General features: G+C 26.0%; 1 long non-coding RNA gene across 1 annotated transcript; it reads left to right on the top strand.

Moving 5' to 3' along the window:
- The first annotated feature begins 384 nt into the window (after nucleotides 1-384).
- LOC128288597 (uncharacterized) lies at nucleotides 385-1,462 on the top strand. The gene is made up of 2 exons (XR_008278775.1): nucleotides 385-453; nucleotides 1,183-1,462. It is a non-coding gene; the product is annotated as an uncharacterized LOC128288597 (long non-coding RNA).
- The last annotated feature ends 16,832 nt before the right edge of the window (nucleotides 1,463-18,294 follow it).

Below are 18,294 nucleotides of genomic sequence, written 5' to 3'. Positions count from 1 at the left end.
TTGTGATGATGTGTTGATTATGAAGTAAATAAGAGATGTGCAATGAATTACGATATGTAATGTGTTAGTAGTAAAATGTATGCTGTTTTTTTTGTGTGGTATTAAGTGTATATTCGGCCACATGAGGGGTAATTAGTGTGCATGCATTCGGTTTGAGGCAAGCATATTGATGCCTAATGTATATAAGGGCCAAGTACTTTGAACTTCACGTTGATGTTTGAATGTATTGAATTGCTTGTTGTGATGTAAAATGGGCATGACCATTGTGTATTTGAGCTAAAGGATGGCCATATGACCATTTACACTCCTTGTCATATTCGCCATAAGCTATCATGATGAGATTTTAATAAGTTAAATTTGTGTGAATTAGCTCAAGAGCAAAGGGAGCTAAATCCGATAAAGGGAAGGAAAAAGTAGTTGAATAGCCGTCGAAATCGCTCGACAACATCCGAGGTAAGTCTTGAGTGATGACCCTACTTGAATTATATCAAAATTATGCTCCTTGTTTGTGTGGCCATTGAGCCGAAATAGTAAAGGTTGATAAATATTTTGTGTTAGAGCTTTAGTAACGAAAATGAACTATGGACGTGTCTTGAATATTGATATATGTGTAAGTGAACATTGGAAATATATCCGGCTAAGACCGAAGGCATTCGTGCGAGTTGATATATCCGGGCTAAGACCAAGGCATTCGTATGCGAGTTGATATATCCGGGCTAAGACCGAAGGCATTCGTGCGAGTTGATATATCCGGCTAAGACCAAGGCCTTTGTGCAAGTCACCAAATCCGGGTTATGACCGAAGGCAATCGTCTTGATCGCTATATCCGGTTAAATCCGAAAGTATGTGATTCGAAGTGAGCAATCTTGCTGTGAAAATTTCAGCTTATACACTTGTGAAAATTCCAGCAATGAGGTATGTTTGTATGTGCTTGTACTAATTGAATTCTTACAAGTAAGTATCGCTAAGTTGATAACGAGCTACCGCCTTGGGCTAAGTTGTTCTTTTGTGTATGAACATAAGGGTCGGTGATGTGAAATAAGTATGAGTATGGGAATGTGAATTAGTAAAGTGGTTTAATTAGCCATGTGAATAAAATACCTTAGTCAAAGCTGATTTCATTGCTTGAGACTTACTAAGCATTAAAATGCTTACCCGTTGCTTTGGCTCTCTGTTTTATAGGTTTCGCTCGTTAGCTATCGGATTCGGGATCAAAGAAGTCAAGTCATCCACACTATCGAAGCCCCATTTTGGTACAAATTTTGGTTGAACTTTGAAATGGCATGTATAGGACCATCCTTTGTTGAAGGTCATGTACCTTCGGTTTGTGTAAACTTGGATAGCCATGCGAAAATGGCTTATATACGTTTTAGCATAGAACTATAATCGTTTGTATGTTGACCCTTATGAGGTATGGAATTATTTTGAAACGATTAGCCATTGGAATGGTTAATCATGATCACGCTTTGTGCTATGTATGTAAAAGGGCCAATTGAATCATGGAAAGTATGAAATAGGTAAAGCCTACTAAAGGCAGATGCTGACAGCAGCAGTGACGTGGATGTGAAAAATCACTAAAAATAGTAGGAATGGTATTAAATAGCAAATAAATTATGTAAGTGTACCTTGATGAATCTACTTTCATATGGAAGAAACGAAATGGTCATATGAGTTATAAGTTAACAGATTTTAAAGTTCTTGTGAAATAGGGCCAGAACGGTTTCTGGATCCCCTGTTCCAACTTTGGAAAATCATTGTAAATTAACCAGAGATAATTAGGAGTCATTCCATATATGTAGATTCCTCTCTGAGTCTAGTTTCTATAGAAACAAACGGCATCAGTATTGAAGCCCTGTACAGGGAGATATCCAATTCGTAACGCACAAAGGTCAGTGTAGTCGATCCCTATAACAGGCGAGACTTTAACTAATAAACTGTACTAATTGGCTCGACCAAAATTCTAGAAAAAATATGTAGATGGACATATGAGTCTAGTTTCAGGAAAAATTTACGGAACTGATTTTCGAGTTGTAAAACTCAAGTTATGAATTTTGGAGCGACTAGTACTCAGATTGGCAGCTTGTCTGAAAATTGTCAATAAAGTGGGTTGAAGTCTGTTAACACCTTGCGTTCGACTCCGGCGACGGTCTCGGGTTCGGGGTGTTACATGAACTATTACGTCCACTCCAAAAAAACACCTAGACAGTAATATGGAGAAAAAACATATGGAAAAAGCAATATGGGATATATTACACTTGCATGACAGGCACACATATTTGTTATGCGTGCCATCCTATTTTTCTATGGTTAAAAATTCACGTGCATCTCAAAATTGAATGAGCTATACCAGATTCCCCTAACAGTGATATGTATGTGCCACAATGTAGAAATAATTATGCAAAGCGTAAAATCTTATAACCTTCTTGTTGTTAAAAAGTTTTTATCACACTTATCATATTTGTAAAATGGAAAATGGCAACTAAACGATTGAAATTCAAAATTAATTCATCAACAATATTTTACGTTTTGATATTAAGTTGAATTATGTCTTTATCATGGGACTCCAATTCGGTTATTGCCTTCTTCCTTCTACGTTAAATTTTTAGGTGTAAGCGTTCTGGCCCAATTTTACTGAAATATGAATAAAAGCTTTTAGGGGAATAAGTAACAGAGCTTGGAAAATGAAAAATTCTATTAGAGAGTGAAATTGGAAACAACAAATGACTTTTCATTTTATAACTCCGTAGGTATTTCCCAAATAATGAAAAGGATTTATTTTTATATAAATTGAAAATTCCAGCAATGAGGTATGTTTGTATGTGCTTGTACTAATTGAATTCTTACAAGTAAGTATCCTAAGTTGATAACGAGCTCGGCCTTGGGCTAAGTTGTTCTTTTTTATGAACATAAGGGCGGTGATGTGAAATAAGTATGAGTATGGGAATGTGAATTAGTAAAGTGGTTTAATTAGCCATGTGAATAAAATACCTTAGTCAAAGCTGATTTCATTGCTTGAGACTTACTAAGCATTAAAATGCTTACCCGTTGCTTTGGCTCTCTTTTTAAGGTTTCGCTCGTTAGCTATCGGATTCGGGATCAAAGGAAGTCATCCACCTATCGAAGCCCCATTTTGGTACAAATTTTGGTTGAACTTTGAAATGGCATGTATAGGACCATCCTTTGTTGAAGGTCATGTACCTTCGGTTTGTGTAAACTTGGATAGCCATCGAAAATGGCTTATATTTTTAGCATAGAACTATAATCGTTTGTATGTTGACCCTTATGAGGTATGGAATTATTTTGAAACGATTAGCCATTGGAATGGTTAATCATGATCACGCTTTGTGCTATGTATGTAAAAGGGAATTGAATCATGGAAAGTATGAAATAGGTAAAGCCTACTAAAGGCAGATGCTGACAGCAGCAGTGACGTGGATGTGAAAAATCACTAAAAATAGTAGGAATGGTATTAAATAGCAAATAAATTATGTAAGTGTACCTTGATGAATCTACTTTCATATGGAAGAAACGAAATGGTCATATGAGTTATAAGTTAACAGATTTTAAAGTTCTTGTGAAATAGGGCCAGAACGGTTTCTGGATCCCCCCAACTTTGGAAAATCATTGTAAATTAACCAGAGATAATTGGAGTCATTCCATATTGTAGATTCCTCTCTGAGTCTAGTTTCTATAGAAACAAACGGCATCAGTATTGAAGCCCTGTACAGGAGATATCAATTCGTAACGCACAAAGGTCAGTGTAGTCGATCCCTATAACAGGCGAGACTTTAACTAATAAACTGTACTAATTGGCTCGACCAAAATTCTAGAAAAAAATATGTAGATGGACATATGAGTCTAGTTTCAGGAAAAATTTACGGAACTGATTTTCGAGTTGTAAAACTCAAGTTATGAATTTTGGAGCGACTAGTACTCAGATTGGCAGCTTGTCTGAAAATTGTCAATAAAGTGGGTTGAAGTCTTAACACCTTGCGTTCGACTCGGGACGGTCTCGGGTTGGGTGTTACATGAACTATTCGTCCTCCAAAAAACACCTAGACAGTAATATGGAGAAAAACATATGGAAAAAGCAATATGGGATATATTACACCATGCAGGCCACATATTTGTTATTGCCATCCTATTTTCTATGGTTAAAATTCACGTGCATCTCAAAATTGAATGAGCTATACCGATTCCCTAACGTGATATGTATGTGCCACAAGTAAAATAATTATGCAAAGCGTAAAATCTTATAACCTTCTTGTTTTAAAAGTTTTTATCACACTTATCATATTTGTAAAATGGAAAATGGCAACTAAACGATTGAAATTCAAAATTAATTCATCAACAATATTTTACGTTTTGATATTAAGTTGAATTATGTCTTTATCATGGGACTCAATTGGTTATTGCCTTCTTCCTTCTCAAATTTTTTAGGTGTAAGCGTTCGGCCCAATTTTCTTGAAATATGAATAAAAGCTTTTAGGGAATAATGAGCTTGGAAAATTAAATTTAAATTTTAAAAAAAACCAAATTTTTTAAAAATAAAATAAAAAAAAAATTTTTTTATTCTTTTTAAAAAAATTAAATTTAATTAAAAACAATTTAAAAAAATTTTATATTCCCTTAAATTGGGCATTAAAGGGTCCTTTAATTCAATGTGTTATGGCCCTGTGTTTTTATCAAAACTGGATTAAATTAACTAAACAAAACCCTAACGGTAATATGGAAAAAAAAGGAAAAAATTATAATTGAACAAAAACCTTTTTTTTTAAATTTTTCCAATTATTTTAATTTTTAAAATTTATGCAATTTTGGAGTTAAAATTAATTCTAAAAAATTTTTTATTTAAATGTAAAATTGCAAATTAAATTAATTACTTTTTTTTAAATTTTTTAAAAAGGAAACTTAACATTTTAAAATTAATGGAAAATAAACTTAAATAAAAAATTCATTATGTTTATTTATTACAATGGTTTTCTTTTTACTTCCAAATTTAGGGTTTATTTTAAAATTAAATGAATTAGGGAATTCTTGAAAAGAAAAATTTAGGGTATTAAATTTAAAAAAATTTATTTTAGAAGAATTTTAAAAAAAAGACTTTTATTTTAATTCGATTTATAAAATTTGAAATTTTTTGAGTTATAATTTGATTTTGGGAAAAAATATAAAAAATTTAGTAATAAAAAATTTAAATTAATTGATAATTTTATTTGTCTTTCAAAATTTTAAGGATATTTTTTTCAAGGCAATGGAAATTTAAAATTTCAAGGGGAATTTAAAATACAAAACCCTAGGAAAAATTTGAGAAATTTTTTTAATTAAAAATTTTCATTTAAACCAAGTACAAATTAAAAATTTTTAATTGTTTATAAAAACAAAATTTTGGTTTTACTGATTTTAAAAATAATTTTATAATTAAAAATAAATAATGATTTATTTCACATTTAAAATTTGAATTCAATAGGAAAAAATGGCCTTTCTAAATTAAAAAATGGCAATAAACCTTTTTCCGAAGGATTATAAAATTAAATTTTCAATTTAATGAATTTTTATTAAAAATTAAGAAATTTTTTAAGGAACTTAAATTTAAAACTAGGAACTTTTCAACAAGGAATTCTTAAGAATCTTTTTAATGCTTTGGAAGTTTGCAATTAAACTTTAAATTATTTCTTTAATTGTCCTTTTAATTTTAAGATTAAATCTGTTTAAACTTTAAACTCTTTAAAAATTAAATTGTTAAAATTTTATAAAATTTAACAATTTTAAAAACCAAAAACATTTCCCTTAATAAATACCCTTACAAAACATTTTTGCAATTATAATAACAATATTCGTTAATTTTAGAAATTTAAAATTTAAGAATTAAACCTTTTTCTAAATTAAAAAAATTAAAAAAAGGTTAAAATTATATTATACTGGTTTAAAAAAAACATTAATTATTAATTTTTTATAACTTCAAATCCTTAAGGTTTAATTAAAAAAAATATTACTAAATAAAATTAACGCATATTAAATATTTATAATTGCATTATTCTCACGATTCATTAAATATGGTTGTAAATAACGATATATTTCAAACAAATTTTTTATTAATAATAGAATAACATATAAACACATATCATATATACACTATTATATGATGAATAATTAAAATTAATTAAAGACATATTGTATTTTTATAATTATTGATTGAACAGTACACTTATGGTCACTAATCGTAATATGGAAATGATAAAACAATTTAATGATTTTATCCACAATAATTAATATTGAATAATATAAATGTTAACTGGATTATATGTTATCATTCTACATATTGTTGCACAATTTTGAAATGAAATTTATCCTTTGTTGTAAATAAACTTAACATTAAAATGAATGGCTTAAACGATTGAAACAAATATTATTGACCTACAATTGTTTATTCTTTTAATCTTAATGTTTTAAATTGAACGTTCCAATTTTATTGAATTGAATAAAGTTGACTTTATAAAGAAATGTTGGTTAAATGAATATTTATTGGATAATTATTTTATAAAAGATTATGAATAAAAAATTTATTTTTATATAATTGCGTTTAAGAAATTGGGCCATAGAAAATTTTAAAATTATTTAATGGAAAAAAATGGAATAAATTAGATTATTCGAAATCAAAAGTTAATTTAAGATCATTTGCGTGGATAATTGGATCGTTCAGATGAAGTGGATTAATTAAACAAGGAATTAAAAAAAAAAACATGAAGATTTCAATGCACAATTGACTAAATTATGAAGATTTTTTCAAAATCAATGGTTTTAATTATAATGTAAAAATGTGTTAAAACTTTCAAAGAGGTTTTTCCATCAAATTCAATAATTAATGTTAAATAATGATATTGCTTTAATAATTAAATTCTGATTCAATTAAATATGTAGCTTAATGTATAAATGAAATTTTGATTTAACAATTAAAATAGAAGTTCAATTACTTTTTTCGTACTTTTATATTAATATTAGCTTAAACAATGAATTTAATAGTTTAATAAATTTTTCGAATAAATAAAATAATTCAGTATTTGTTTAAACCTTTATAAGTACATTATATCTAAACAATTATTCCAGGTCAAATTTATTAATTCCTATGATTTAAGATGTAATTTACAAGAAGCATTTTCCAGTCTACTTTTCTAATAATTGGGTTATCCTTTAAACATTCAAATTAAACTCTAGAAATTCAAATCAAACATTAGCCCATTTTGTTATTTTATTTTTAAGTTTCTTCAAAAAAAACCCTTATTAAAATTAACCTTATGCGTTCTAGATAACATTAATGAATTCAGAAATATTCACATTTATTAAAATTATTTAATAATTGTAGAAATCGTTTATAAAAGTAAATATTAAGCTAAATTAATTTATAATCAATTTCAAAAACATTATTAACTTTTATTAAGACAATTAATATTTCTTAATTAGATTAATTTTACATCTAAATATTATAAAAATCATTTTGATTTTTACCCTAACAGTAATATTAATTCAAAACACAATTAATATTCATATAAAGTCATATAATGTTTTGCATAAATACAATTAATTAAGTCATAATACAATTTAAGTTTGTAATTTATAGAATAAATCGCAAATAAATATAGTATCTAAAGGATATGTATATGTAAATATTTCAAATTAAATTGTATAACCTTTTGTGTTAAAAATTTTATAAATACATTTGTAAAGGAAATGGCAATATGATTGAAATTAAAATTAATATAAAATTACTTTTATAAGTGATTATGTTTATTGACCAATTTATGCTTATTTTAAATTAATTTTAGTTAAGTTACCAATTTTAATTAAATAAATTTAGAAAATTAAAATTGATATAAAATTTTGTAGTTGAAATTAAACACAATCTTTTCTTTTATGAACTCCGATATTTCAATAATGAAATTAAATTTTTAATAAATTTTTTTATTGAAATTGAGATCAAATTTTGGATAATTTGACTTTAAATAAATTTAGGAAGAAAAGAATAATAATATTTATTAATATTTTTGCGGGATTATGCCTCTAATTGGAAAAATTTTATAACTTTAAAAATCAAGGAGTTAAATGAAATAAGAATATTCCATAGAAGAATTAAATTTAAGATTTGGATATTTCATGGACGAATTGTCATTAAATGGATTTCAAGGCATTTAAAACAAAGATGGAATAAATATTAAATTAGAAGGTTAATTTAACACTGATTCATTCCATTATAAAACTTAAGGATTATATAGATATTTTCAATTAAAAATGTGAAAAATTCAAATGTCGTTTTCAATTTCAAACTAATAATTAAATTATAAGTTAATAGTTTTATAACATGTTTAGAACAATAAATTACATATATAATTTAATTGTTTAATTTAATGAACTTTTATAATTTAACAATAAAAAATCAAATTTTTTGCTGTTATTAGCTTTATATTTTTAATTGAATTAGCAAATTAATTTCCTTATTATTAATTAATGCAGTTTAACTTGAATTTAATATAAATAATTTCTAATAATTTTATGTTTAGCAACCTTTTAAGCTGTAAGTACAAGAATCATTATTGCCTGGCGAACCTTTTCAATTAACTTAGCAGATGGAATCATTCTAATTTCCTGCATACTTCAAAAATCGCAAGCTTTAGAACCTGATTAGAATCTTTTACAGAACATTTTTCAACAATTAAACTTGTCGAATCTCCTTGACAATTCGCCACAAGTTAAAAATAAAACCATATATTGAAAATACATTAAGCTATCAGTTGGCATTAACATTTTACAAATTAAATTTAATTCAAAGAAAAACGTTTTTACATTAATAGAAATGGCTTAAAATTAATAAGAAATCATAGTACAATATTTATTAACAATATCATAATTGATTTACTAAAAATTCAATATTATGTAAAATTATCAAATTTAATATACATTAATATTAATACAAATTAGATGATATTACATTTATAAGTCTATCAATATATTGTTAATACGATACTTAAAATCTAGGTATATATGCAGTTATTCGCTAAAATTGATATTATTCTCACACAAATATAGATGTAAATATTAACGACATTAAAATCATTATAATGTAAATTGAAAGAAAAATATGGAATAATAATTGATTATCCATATTTTCTATATTGATTGTTATCATCAATAGATTTATCATAAATTTATGAGTAATGTTTCAAAATTAATATACATTAAGAAAGAATATGTAAAATTAAATTAATTTAAAATTTTATTTTATAACCATTTATGTTAAAATGGTTATTATTATTCTCCAATTTATGAGTATACTATGTTTAAATAAATTTAATAAGTATAACAATAATTTAGTTAAGTGAATTTATCAATGATAATTTAATTTTACTCCTACAATTCATAAATGAATATTAAAAAAGTCGATATCAAATGTTATACAATATTGAAATTTGATCTTAAAATGAATTTTTATGGAGATGATTGTAAAACAATTGCTTTTTCTATTTATAATGAATTTCCCAAAATATGAAAAACTTTGAATGTTAATTCTTTGAAATGGAATAATATTGATCATGAAGAAAATTAAATTAGAAGTTAAATAATAAATGAACAATATTTCATGATTGAATTTCTACGAATTTCATAAAATTGAAAGATGATGAAATTCATAAGATTAAAATCTTTTAGACAATTTGGACATTTCATCACATATGTATATTTAAATTTAATAATCAATGAATTTGTAACAATTTAACAATGAAAAGAATAATGTAGCATTTAAACTGCTAATCGTTTTACATAATTATTTTTATAAGATTGTGTAATAATCATAATACATTCAATTAATTTAAGTGGCTTATAATTAATTTGGATTATAATCATTGAACGAATTCAAACAAATGAACTAATTAGCCTAGGCTAAAACTTTTAACTGCAATATCAACTAAAGTGACAAAACAATTTGGCCTTATGTACGATTTTTAGCTTAGAATCTTTAAGAGGATTAATCTCAATCACAATTATTATCCATTGAATCTGTTGTATTTTGTTTCTTTACAATAGAATAAACCCATTACATATGAAATCTCTTTCAAAATATTTCGTAAACTTTAGAAATATGAACAATTATTAAATACTATTTAGATAACTGCTCATCTTGTAACAATATACTTAATAATATTCTATAACATCATTGTTAGTTAGTAAAAACTAATTAATACATTTAAGCCTGTATAATCTATAGTTAAATATAAATCAAAATGTTATTTGAGAATATTCATTGTAAAACTAAAGAAATATTAATTCCAATCATAATCTTAAAATAATTAATGTTATTATAATTAATAAATTTAATGATACAATTTTCTTCTCAAATCTTTAATTTTTAAGACACTTTAATATCCAAAGTAAATGCAAATCAACTTAAAAAGGATTATACATTGAGACAACATATTTTGCCAAATGGAAAATTAATTAAATTAAATTAGTATCTAAGTTTCATGTAATACTAAAATGAATAGTACATTAAATAATTATGTGCCAATTAAAATATTATTGCATGCATAAATTATGATTATTACAGGCTTCAAACTTATGCTTGTCAAAGAAATTTATGCTGAAAAAATTTATAATTAAAATTTTCATAACATTAATAAAATGTTTATCAAAAAATTAAATTCAAATATTACGATTAAATTTAGGTTTTAATTAAAATATTTTTTTATATAATTAACTTATTGTTCAGAGAACAATTTTATTCTTCTGACAAATTTTAAATTTAAGGAAACCTTTAGGAATCAATAAATTGAATAATATTTATAATGTTGAATAAAATTTTCTAAAATTGAGATTCAACTATTATAAATTTTAAAAAACAAAGAAAAATGAGTAACAAAATTTCTAAAATTCGGATGAGATATCTTTGAACTAATCATATTTAAAATCAAGGAAAAATAAAATTTAAAGTTTATTAATAGTGATTCAATCTTTTGGAAGTTGATGTTTAAATAAGATAGCAATTCAAATTGAAACAAGTATTATTCAAACTTAAGATATCGTGTGCCATTGATATTTCTTATAAATATTTAATTATAATGTATTAAAAGTTTATCGACATTTAATTTAAAATATAAATTTAATGCCTTTTAATTCATTCGAAATTAAAAAATTTCATATAAATTTTGAAAATATATTAATTTAACTGTAACATTTAGTTGTTAATTATCATTTCCGAATTTGAACATATATGTAAATTAGTTATTAAGTTTTAGCCCTTTAATCCTGTAAATTAATAAGCTTTTAAAGCAACTAATGCAATTGGAAAATTTCAAAAATAATTGAACAACATTTTGGCTACTTTAAAATTATTTTCAAACTCTTCTATCCTAGGTAATTTCCAATAAAATAGATTATTTTAGATAATTCCATGTTAAAGAAGTAATAGTTAAATTAAGAATCCATTTTCATTGATCTTGTAAAACTATTAACTGACATTAATCACATTAAGATATAAAAAAACTAAAATTGCTTTTAACGATTGCTATTAAATTTCTTAATATTATTTCAACTAAATTAGAATAAAAATAATTTATATAATGAAATAACAAAAACTTCATACTTCGTATTTATGCAATTTTAGTCTTTAAAATTCAGATAATTTGCTACTAAACAAATTGAACTTAAACCATAAACTTCAAAGAATCTTAAAATTTAAAAGAACATTCAATTAGATTAATGGTGCATTAATTTTTTTAAAAATTTATTTCATAAACAATTTAGTCTTATTGAAATGTATTAGGTTTAAAATAAGGATATAGAAATTAATGAGTACATTTTAAAGAATTTATTTGATATGAATATTTATACATTAATTGTAAATGATAATAATCATAAAAATATAATGTACAATCAAGCAAACATTTATTAAATAGTAAACTAATTACTTGAATTTTAGCCTTTTTTAGCTTAATTCTTTAATTGTTGCATTCACTAAATTATTAAATAGGAAAGTAAAATAATATGCAAATAATTCTTTACATGAGAATTAAAAATTCTTATTCTTAGCTCATTTGAAATAATGAATGATTTCATTTATTATAATATACTTTTAATAATAATTGAAAAATTATCTTTTAGGGAAATTACTACTTCAATAATTTAGGACATTAAAAAATAATTTAATTAAAAATTGGATATTGAGTGAATATCTTGACGAATTGGCATAACTTATTATAAAGAAATAAATGAAATAATGATAAGGAAAATTAAGAATTGATCCTTTTGCGGATTAGTTGTCAACGCTTATTAATTTGGCATTTGTCAAAATTGGAAATAATAGAATAAAGCTTGAACTTTAATTAACCCTTAGAATTGATTCCACGAGTCAAATTAAATAGTAAAAGCATTTGTCAATAAAAATTGAGTAATTAAATAAATTTAGATTTGTTATTTCTAAATTGCATTAAAATTAAAAATTTAAAGAAAATTTTATTTCAATTTAACTATAATTTAATTAGGTTAAATTTTAAGGTTTAATAATGCAAATTAATAAGCATTAAAACATTTGAACTATAAGTTCATAACAATCTATATGGAATTACATTGAAATAATAAGGATTATGAAGTTGATATAAAAAAATTATCATATCCTTTTTTAAGATCTTTTAGTTTGAATAATTTCAAATTAATTGGCAAATTTAATCACAAGTATGGAATCTTTAAAATTTAAGGAAAATTTTAATTCAAACATTTTCATTAATATGTATTTCCAAACATTCCAAGTGAATATCACCTATGAAAAATAACTTAGACGTATTTGTAACTTTCAATATTTTAAATTTGGAAAATCCAACAAAGTTGAAAAATTAAAATAATCTAATTAAACATTAATTTTGATAATTTAATCAATAGTTTCAATTTTCTAATTATTTACATTCTAACATTTTAAGAATTTAAATTAATTATCAAAAAACATAACTTATTAAGATTAATAATTGTTAATAAAAGTAATTTAGGATAAAGAAATGAAATAACCATAAAGAAATGATAAGACATTAAATATGAAAAAATATTATTATTGTTAATTATTATTAATCTTTTAAAGTATTTCCTTATTGTAAAGAAAACGGATCATAAGTTAATAATGAATTTGATATTGCATAGTGAAAATTTGATGTATCTTTAAATGTTATGGTTAAAATTTAAATAATTAAAAATTGAAATATATAATTACAAAATATTTATTGCATATAATAATTATGCGTTTAAGTTAATTTGTTTTGATGTTCACATTAATTTTGTAATTGATGTACTAAATTAATTAAATTAGAAAATTAGATAAGTGAAAATAAATTTATTGAATAAGTTGTAACATAAATTTTATTTAAATCTAGTATTCAAATTAAAAATATATTTATTAAAAATCAATTATGAAATGAAATCATTAGTTATTGTATTTTTAAAAAATGATTTTAGTTAAACATTTAATTTCTAAAATAGATTACTTTTAATAATATTAAAAAAAAGAATTAACATTGATTTATATAAAACTTGATTTCAAAAATAAAATATTAATTAAATTTAAACATTTTAGAATTTTCCTATTAAAACAAATATAATTTTAGGCTTATTAGGAAAAACTAACAATATCCATAGAGAAGGTGAATATCATTTGGGCTTAGCAAGATCCATATTTAGATTAGTATAAATAATTTCTAAATAAATTTCAAGCTAGGATTAAATAAGCTTTATAAACTTTAGTTGTCCATAGAAAAAGGTGATATTTGTTATGGGTGCCATCCTATTTTTCTAATTTTTTGAAGTTGTGTATGCACATGTTATGTTGATGGTTAAAAATTCACGTGCATCTCAAAATTGAATGAGCTATACCAGATTCCCCTAACAGTGATATGTATGTGCCACAATGTAGAAATAATTATGCAAAGTGTAAAATCTTATAACCTTGTTGTTGTTAAAAAGTTTTTATCACACTTATCACATTTGTAAAATGGAAAATGGCAACTAAACGATTGAAATTCAAAATTAATTCATCAACAATATTTTACGTTTTGATATTAAGTCGAATTATGTCTTTATCATGGGACTCCAATTCGGTTATTGCCTTCTTCTTTCTACGTTAAATTTTTAGGTGTAAGCGTTCTGGCCCAATTTTACTGAAATATGAATAAAAGCTTTTAGCGGAATAAGTAACAGAGCTTGGAAAATGAAAAATTATATTAGAGAGTGAAGTTGGAAACAACAAATGACTTTTCATTTTTATAACTCTCGTAGGTATTTCCCAAATAATGAAAAGGATTTATTTTTTATATAAATTGATCTTTTTTTAGCAGGGAAAATGTGGGGCGTACGTCACCGACATTTTTGGAGTTTCATTCTCGATCTTGATAAAAACAAGTAATTTAAAGGAAGAAGAATAAGGAAATCAAGTTAAGACTTTGAATCGTTACATCATTTTTGACGTGGATTTCGAGATTGCCTCTCCTCTACGGAAACGAAAGTGGCCATAACTATTAGAATAGTATCGAAGGAGCGAAAATGGAAAATGAAACAAATGAGTCCATAGGCAAGGAACTATTACAAATTACAGTGCACGTCCTTTGGAGGATATTTCATGGCACGAAATGTGTCTTTTCAAAACTTCAAGAAGTCAAGGTATTTTTCCATCAAAGCCAATGTGAACTTAAATTGTATAAAAGCTTTCAAGGAATTGTGGTTGTTTCAATTTCACACCACGCTAGAACATTCCAATTCCACATTATTGACATGAACTTAATGTTTATAATAATGATATTTGTGTCAATTTAAACAATGTGAAACAATATGTAGTGCTCGATTTGAGATGGTTCTCGTCTTTCGGTGCTATAAAATTAAAAATAATGGCATGTATAAAATCATTGTGTATTACGTAATGGCTTCTATAGAACCATTTAATTTCCGTACAACTAAATATAATTTAAGTAGGCTTTAAATTTAATGACACATTTTAATGAAGCTTTCGGAACAATATCAAAAATAAAGACAAAAGAACAATTTTGGCCCTTTACGTCTGGTAACCGCTTTTTAGCTTTAGCAATCCTATATCCTTAAGCATTTGGAGATGGTGAATCGATCAATGCAAGGCAATTATTCCATGTCTGAATGCTCTTAGCTATAATTGTCATTGGTTTAGGTCTTTGAATAGAGGATTTTCAAGAGTCCTCTTTACTAATGCTGAGTGGCAAACTTTTCCCAACACAACAAGTTCGCATAACACTTGTTAGAAATACTCCTGTATTGAAAATACTCGTGAAAGCTTCTAGAACACAGGGGCAAACCCATTTTAGTTTCACAATTATTTTCCTTAATAATCTGGTCGTTCTCCTTCGTAGCCATTATCGCCCACAAGTTAAAAATAAAACCACTAGTACGAAATAAACATTAAGGCTTGCCATGCTGTGCGAATCTGATGTTACTAGTTAAACTTGGTTCGTAAAATTAATTTCGAGCGAGATTTGCAGGGGAAAAACCTGGCATTTATCGGAACTGTTATAACCGCATTAGACTAGAATACGTTACAATAAAAGAAAACATTCAATATTTCTATTTAATTATAACATTCAATATTTTAGTTTAATTAGCATTAATTTTTATTACTACAAATCTAAATATTAATTCAAAGACACACATTTATACTTCCCTTTATAATTCTTAAATGGCATTAAACGGATCACTTAAATAAGGTTCAATAAAGATGATTATGTCGTACATGTGTTTTTCTGCATCAAAACTAGGATTGAACTATTACATCCACTCCAAACAAACACCTAGACGGTAATATGGAGAAAAAACATATGGAAAAAGGAATATGGGATATAGTACACTTGCATGACAGGCACACATATTTGTTATGGGTGCCATCCTATTTTTCTAATTTTTTGAAGTTGTGTATGCACATGTTATGTTGATGGTTAAAAATTCACGTGCATCTCAAAATTGAATGAGCTATACCAGATTCCCTAACAAAGGATATGTATGTGCCACAATGTAGAAATAATTATGCAAAGTGTAAAATCTTATAACCTTGTTGTTGTTAAAAAGTTTTTATCACACTTATCACATTTGTAAAATGGAAAATGGCAACTAAACGATTGAAATTCAAAATTAATTCATCAACAATATTTTACGTTTTGATATTAAGTCGAATTATGTCTTTATCATGGGACTCCAATTCGGTTATTGCCTTCTTCCTTCTACGTTAAATTTTTAGGTGTAAGCGTTACGCCCAATTTTCTTGAAATATGAATAAAAGCTTTTAGGGAATAAGTAATGAGCTTGGAAAATGAAAAATTCTATTAGAGAGTGAAATTGGAAACAACAAATGACTTTTCATTTTTATAACTCTCGTAGGTATTTCCCAAATAATGAAAAGGATTTATTTTTTATATAAATTGATCCTTTTTTAGCAGGGAAAATGTGGGGCGTACGTCACCGACATATTTGGAGTTTCATTCTCGATCTTGATAAAAACAAGTAATTTAAAGGAAGAAGAATAAGGAAATCAAGTTAAGACTTTGAATCGTTACATCATTTTTGACGTGGATTTCGAGATTGCCTCTCCTCTACGGAAACGAAAGTGGCCATAACTATTAGAATAGTATCGAAGGAGCGAAAATGGAAAATGAAACAAATGAGTCCATAGGCAAGGAACTATTACAAATTACAGTGCACGTCCTTTGGAGGATATTTCATGGCACGATATGTGTCTTTTCAAAACTTCAAGAAGTCAAGGCATTTTTCCATCAAAGCCAATGTGAACTTAAATTGTATAAAAGCTTTCAAGGAATCGTGGTTGTTTCAATTTCACACCACGCTAGAACATTCCAATTCCACATTATTGACATGAACTTAATGTTTATAATAATGATATTTGTGTCAATTTAAACAATGTGAAACAATATGTAGTGCTCGATTTGAGATGGTTCTCGCCTTTCGGTGCTATAAAATTAAAAATAATGGCATGTATAAAATCATTGTGTATTACGTAATGGCTTCTATAGAACCATTTAATTTCCGTACAACTAAATATAATTTAAGTAGGCTTTAAATTTAATGACACATTTTAATGAAGCTTTGAACAATATCAAAATAAAGACAAAAGAACAATTTTGGCCCTTTACGTCAGTAACCGCTTTTTAGCTTTAGCAATCCTATATCCTTAAGCGCAGCGGAGATGGTGAATCGATCAATGCAAGGCAATTATTCCATGTCCGAATGCTATTAGCTATAATTGTCATTTGGGTTTAGGTCTTTGTATAGAGGATTTTCAAGAGTCCTCTTTACTAATGCCGAGTGGCAAACTTTTCCCAACACAACAAGTTCGCCGCAACACTTGTTAGAAATACTCCTGTATTGAAAATACTCGTGAAAGCTTCTAGAACACAGGCAAACCCATTTTAGTTTCACAATTATTTTCCTTAATAATCTGGTCGTTTTCCTTCAGAGCCATTCTTCGCCCCACAAGTTAAAAAATAAAACCACTAGTACGAAACAAACATTAAGGCCCGCCATGTTTGTGCGAATCGATGTTACTAGTTAAACTTGGTTCGTAAAATTAATTTCGAACGAGATTTGCAGGGGAAAAACCTGGCATTTATTGGAACTGTTATAACCGCATTAGACTAGAATACGTTACAATAAAAGAAAACATTCAATATTTCTATTTATTTATAACATTCAATATTTCAGTTTAATTAGCATTAATTTTTATTACTACAAATCTAAATATTAATTCAAAGACACACATTTATACTTCCCTTTATAATTCTTAAATTGCATTAAACGGATCACTTAAATAAGGTTCAATAAAGATGATTATGTCGTACATGTGTTTTTCAGCATCAAAACTAGGATTGAACTATTACGTCCACTCCAAACAAACACCTAGACGGTAATATGGAGAAAAAACATATGGAAAAAGGAATATGGGATATAGTACACTTGCATGACAGGCACACATATTTGTTATGGGTGCCATCCTATTTTCTAATTTTTGAAGTTGTGTATGCACATGTTATGTTGATGGTTAAAATTCACGTGCATCTCAAAATTGAATGAGCTATACCGATTCCCTAACGTTGATATGTATGTGCCACAATGTAGAAATAATTATGCAAAGTGTAAAATCTTATAACCTTGTTGTTGTTAAAAGGTTTTTATCACACTTATCACATTTGTAAAATGGAAAATGGCAACTAAACGATTGAAATTCAAAATTAATTCATCAAC

The sequence above is a fragment of the Gossypium arboreum genome, unplaced genomic scaffold (genome assembly GCF_025698485.1).
Source record: "Gossypium arboreum isolate Shixiya-1 unplaced genomic scaffold, ASM2569848v2 Contig00236, whole genome shotgun sequence".
In the NCBI taxonomy this organism is placed as follows: domain Eukaryota; kingdom Viridiplantae; phylum Streptophyta; class Magnoliopsida; order Malvales; family Malvaceae; genus Gossypium; species Gossypium arboreum.
The sequence above is the reverse complement of the archived record's forward strand: the minus strand, read 5'-3'. Positions and strand labels throughout refer to the sequence as shown.